The 4,666-nt window shown below is 67.1% G+C and overlaps 1 non-coding gene across 1 annotated transcript; it reads right to left on the bottom strand.

Annotated features, from left to right (window-relative positions):
* Positions 1–1,147: 1,147 nt before the first annotated feature.
* Positions 1,148–1,266, bottom strand: LOC138922482 (5S ribosomal RNA). The gene has a single exon (XR_011435568.1). It is a non-coding gene; the product is annotated as a 5S ribosomal RNA (ribosomal RNA).
* Positions 1,267–4,666: the final 3,400 nt, after the last annotated feature.

The raw sequence follows: 4,666 nt of genomic DNA, 5'->3' as shown, positions 1-4,666 counted from the left end.
CGGACACAGGCAGGGGAAGAGCAGACTTTCAAAGCTGCCCGAGCCGCACGATATGAAAGCTCAAGCCAAGGAGCCAGGAAGGGCTGGCCGCTGAGGACGGAAATGTCCTCTCGGGGGACTCGTCCACTCCCTCTGGCAGACAGAGGCCAGGAGGGGGGCAGGACAGAGTGAGGCACCTGAGTGAGGGGACACCAAAACCCTGGGCCAGCGCAGCAAGATTCCTAATCCTTCCATCCAGTCTGTTCAGAATCAAAACGGATGCAAGGGATCCACGAGGAGCCAGACACCGACCTTTCAAACGAAGGCAGGACCCCCCCCCCCCCAAAAGACAAAAGCGAAGACGGAGACGGAGTTGCATCCCAGCCGGGGAGCGGGGGGAGGCGCTTGAAACTTAGACACTTGGGGAAGGGGACGTCTTTAAGGAAAGACAACACAAAAGGACCCGTACCAACTCCGGTGCGGAAACGAGGGTTTCTCGCGAACGACGGTATCAAGGACAGCCAGGTACCGACTTGGAGAAGCTGACACACGGCGCAGGCATCAGAAAATCCAGAAGCCGTCCCGCTTGGGATGGATGGCCAGGCCCGGAAGGCTCCTCTCGAGCCCAGTGGGCCCCGTCCTTCTGTAGGTGCTGTTTGGAGAGGCCTGACCCGGGGTCTTTCCTAGATGGGCTCTGGAAGACGGAGGGGCTGCTGGCAGCTTGCTGAAGCTGTCCGGGCCTCCGCAGCCCGGAGCGGGATCCGTTCCATCGCACACCACGACTCGACCAACTGCTTGGGTGCCGCGCCGGCCGAGTGGACCGCTAGGGTCTCTCAGGAGCCTGGCGGGTGGGAAGAGGCCGCCGAGGACAGAGGGAGCCCGCCGGACGAGGGCGGCGTCGGGGGCACGGCCACGCGGGGCCGGCCCCGGTTGGCCCTGGGTTCCCGTGGGGCCGCGAGGTGGAAGGGCTGGGCGGCGGCGGCGGCGGCGGCGGCGGTGGCCGCGGCCGCGGGGCACTCGCGCGGCTGGACAGCGGTGGGGGCGTGGCGGGGCGATGGGGCGACCGGTGAGGAGGGAGGAGGGGCGGGAGGAGCGTGGAGGGAGCGGCTCTAGGGCCGGGGGGCGGGGGGGGGGGGCGCAAAAGGAGAGGGAGGCGGCGGGAGGCAAAAGCCTACAGCACCCGGTATTCCCAGGCGGTCTCCCATCCAAGTACTAACCAGGCCCGACCCTGCTTAGCTTCCGAGATCAGACGAGATCGGGCGCGTTCAGGGTGGTATGGCCGTAGACGCTGGCGGCTGCCGCCGGCGCCCCTAAGAAGCCTCGCGCGCGCGCGCGCTGTCGCCTGGCCCCTGTGACGCGCCGTCGCCTGGCGTCTGTGACGCGCGCGCCCGAGCCCCTGTGACGCGCACCGGCCGCCCGCGTCCCCTGCGCCCCGCGCTCCGCCGCCTGCCGCCTGCCTGCCACTGCCTCCCGCCGCCGCCGCCGCCGCCGCCGCCGCCGCCGCCGCGGCCAGCCAAACCCTGCCCTGCCCTGCCCTGCCCTGCCCTGCCCTGCCCTGCCGCCCGCCCAGGGCGCGGGAGGCCTCGGGCACCCCGGGGACTGTGGGCGGGCGGGGCGCAAGTCTAGGCGCTCTCCCAAGCCGGCCCCGGACGCTCCAGGCCTCCTGTCCGCCCGCATCCCGGCGACGGGTCGCAGGACATCCGGCTGCTCTGCTCGGGGACAGGTGGCCCGGGGCGTCGGGCGCGTCGGCGCGTCGGCGCGTCAGCGCGTCGGGGCCCCGGGCCGGCGAGGCCCCTCCGGCCCGAGGCGCCTCCCAACGAACCCGGGCCCAACAACCCCCGGCGGCCGCCGCTCCGGCCCGGCCCCAACTTGCCCAAATCCAGCTGGAGCCACCGGCGCGACCAGAGGGCATCACCGGAAACCCCTCCGGGGCGGGCGGCGGGGCGCGGGGAGACCAGGGCGGGCCACCCTTCCCCGCCCCGCCCCGCGCCCCGCCCACGGGACCCGGACCGCGCCCTCAACCCCAGGCCCCGCGGCCACCCTGGACAGCTCCTGACTGACCGACCTGAGAGACACAGAGACAGAGACAGAGACAGAGGCAGAGACAGAGAGATTGAGAGGATCCGAGACACGGACCCAGACAGACACCCCCCGGGACAGACACACAGACGCTCACGCTGACACAGAGAGGCCCTGCCCAAGAGGCAGCTTCCCCACAGGAGGGCGGTGGTGCTTGAGCTGGGCCCGGGCAAGGAGGCGGGGGCCCTGGGGCTGGCGATCACCCCTGGGGCCCTGGGACGTGCAGACAGGGTCTCAGGAGTGCAGCGCTCCTGGGATCCCTGTCCCGCGACCCGGACGCCCAGGAGCCACGGACAGGCAGCCGGGCTCGGGCTCGCTCTCGCTCTCGCTCTCGCTCTCGCTCTCGCTCTGTGTGTGCGCGTTTTTGTGTGCGCGTGCGTGTTTGTGTGTTTCTTTCCTTCTCTCTTCGCCTCTTCGTTCTGGCTCTTTTCCTCTTTCTGCGGGGCGCCCCCGGACTTCCTGAGTTGACAGAACGAGCAGCCAGAAAAGTCAGGACACGGAGAACTTCGCCCGAGAAACCAACGCAATCTACCAGACGTACAGAACCCCCTCCCCGACGACCACAGCGTCCACAGTCTGCTCGAGCGCAGGTAGGGACATTACCCAGGGTCTCCCACAGGTTAGCTCACCCGTTAAGTCTCCTTAGTTTTACCAAGATGGCTAGCACGCCGAGGATGGACGGATGAGCGCCACGGTGTGATTACGGGGAGGGAAACGCACGTCGGAACACCCGTTGGTGCCTCCCGACGTCACCGGTATCCCCGTCCCGAGACCTCTGGGCTTCAGGGTTCTGGGCCGCAGCCCTCTCCCGTCGTCCACCCGGGATCCAGTGCACGATGTCTGCACTGCCCATCTCAAGAGTTTGGGCCCTGTGGGCGTTCTTGGATCCCGTTGGAAAGGGGACCTCGGGACGCGAGGGAGAGGAAAGGGCCGGGGGGCCGGGGGGGGGGGCGGGGGGGCGGGCTGGGGGAAAGAGAGCGACGCCATCAACGCATGTCTGACCAGGACCTCGGCTGTGCCAGGCTCTCCATTTCCCACGGCACCGCGTCCCGTCGTCGGGGACGCCGCCTCTCGTCGGGACGTGTTGGTCTGCCGTCGGTCCTCCCGTCCCAGGCACGAGGCGGCGAACTCCCCCAAAGGCAGAGATTTTGGCACCTGCGTCCTCGGCTGCTGGGTCCGGCCCCAAGCAGGCACGCGGCCCGCAGGTGCCGGGCGAATGTCGGCGGAAAGCACTATGCTCACAGGGAAGGACGGCAGACGATGAGCGCGCACCAACCAGTGCCGCGCTCCGTGCTGAGCGGTGTGCTCCGTGCTCCCGCTTCCGCGCTCGCAACAACGCCACCGACGAGGCACTAACAGGACCCCCTTTCCAACCAGATGAGGCAACTGCCGCTCAGGGAGGGCGAGTCCCTCGCAGGAACGGCGGCCCTTGCTGCCGAGCCTTCGTTTGAGACCAAGCCTCCGGGCCCGCACTCCGGGAAACTTACGGAGACACAGCCCCAGTTCTCCCAGCAGAACACGCTCATCGGAGGTCAGATTGGGGGAGCCGTCGGAACCAGAACCACCCAGGGCGCTACCCTGCAGGGAGCGACGCGCGGCCCGCCCCGCCCCGCCACCCCGCCATCCCGGGCAAGCAGGAAGCAGGCCACAGGTGCCCTGGGTCTGCTCTGGCAGGGAAAGTGGGGCCCACGGGAAAAGGGAAACACGAGGATATTCGCTCCCAGGATGATTGCTGAACGGTGAGAGGATGGAGGTTGAGGTCCTCTCTTCCTGCTCTGCCCGCATGTCCCAGCTTCTCCACAGCGAGCAACTATTGCTTTCTGTCTGCGGTGGGGAAGAGACGGCTTACCTTGATGAATTCCCCCCTTGAAAATGTAAAAGTCCGTGCGATCTGAGGCAAGTCTCCCCTCTCCTCCTCCCTGTCATCCCCGCTCTCCTCCCCTGGAGCAAACTCCCCTCCCGCTTTCCCGGATCCCCTTTCCGCGATAGTCTGCGCGGACACAGGCAGGGGAAGAGCAGACTTTCAAAGCTGCCCGAGCCGCACGATATGAAAGCTCAAGCCAAGGAGCCAGGAAGGGCTGGCCGCTGAGGACGGAAATGTCCTCTCGGGGGACTCGTCCACTCCCTCTGGCAGACAGAGGCCAGGAGGGGGGCAGGACAGAGTGAGGCACCTGAGTGAGGGGACACCAAAACCCTGGGCCAGCGCAGCAAGATTCCTAATCCTTCCATCCAGTCTGTTCAGAATCAAAACGGATGCAAGGGATCCACGAGGAGCCAGACACCGACCTTTCAAACGAAGGCAGGACCCCCCCCCCCCCAAAAGACAAAAGCGAAGACGGAGACGGAGTTGCATCCCAGCCGGGGAGCGGGGGGAGGCGCTTGAAACTTAGACACTTGGGGAAGGGGACGTCTTTAAGGAAAGACAACACAAAAGGACCCGTACCAACTCCGGTGCGGAAACGAGGGTTTCTCGCGAACGACGGTATCAAGGACAGCCAGGTACCGACTTGGAGAAGCTGACACACGGCGCAGGCATCAGAAAATCCAGAAGCCGTCCCGCTTGGGATGGATGGCCAGGCCCGGAAGGCTCCTCTCGAGCCCAGTGGGC

The sequence above is a fragment of the Equus caballus genome, unplaced genomic scaffold (assembly GCF_041296265.1).
Source record: "Equus caballus isolate H_3958 breed thoroughbred unplaced genomic scaffold, TB-T2T haplotype2-0000897, whole genome shotgun sequence".
Lineage (NCBI taxonomy): Eukaryota > Metazoa > Chordata > Mammalia > Perissodactyla > Equidae > Equus > Equus caballus.
Note: the sequence above shows the minus strand (reverse complement) of the source record. Positions and strands in the feature narration are given on the sequence as shown.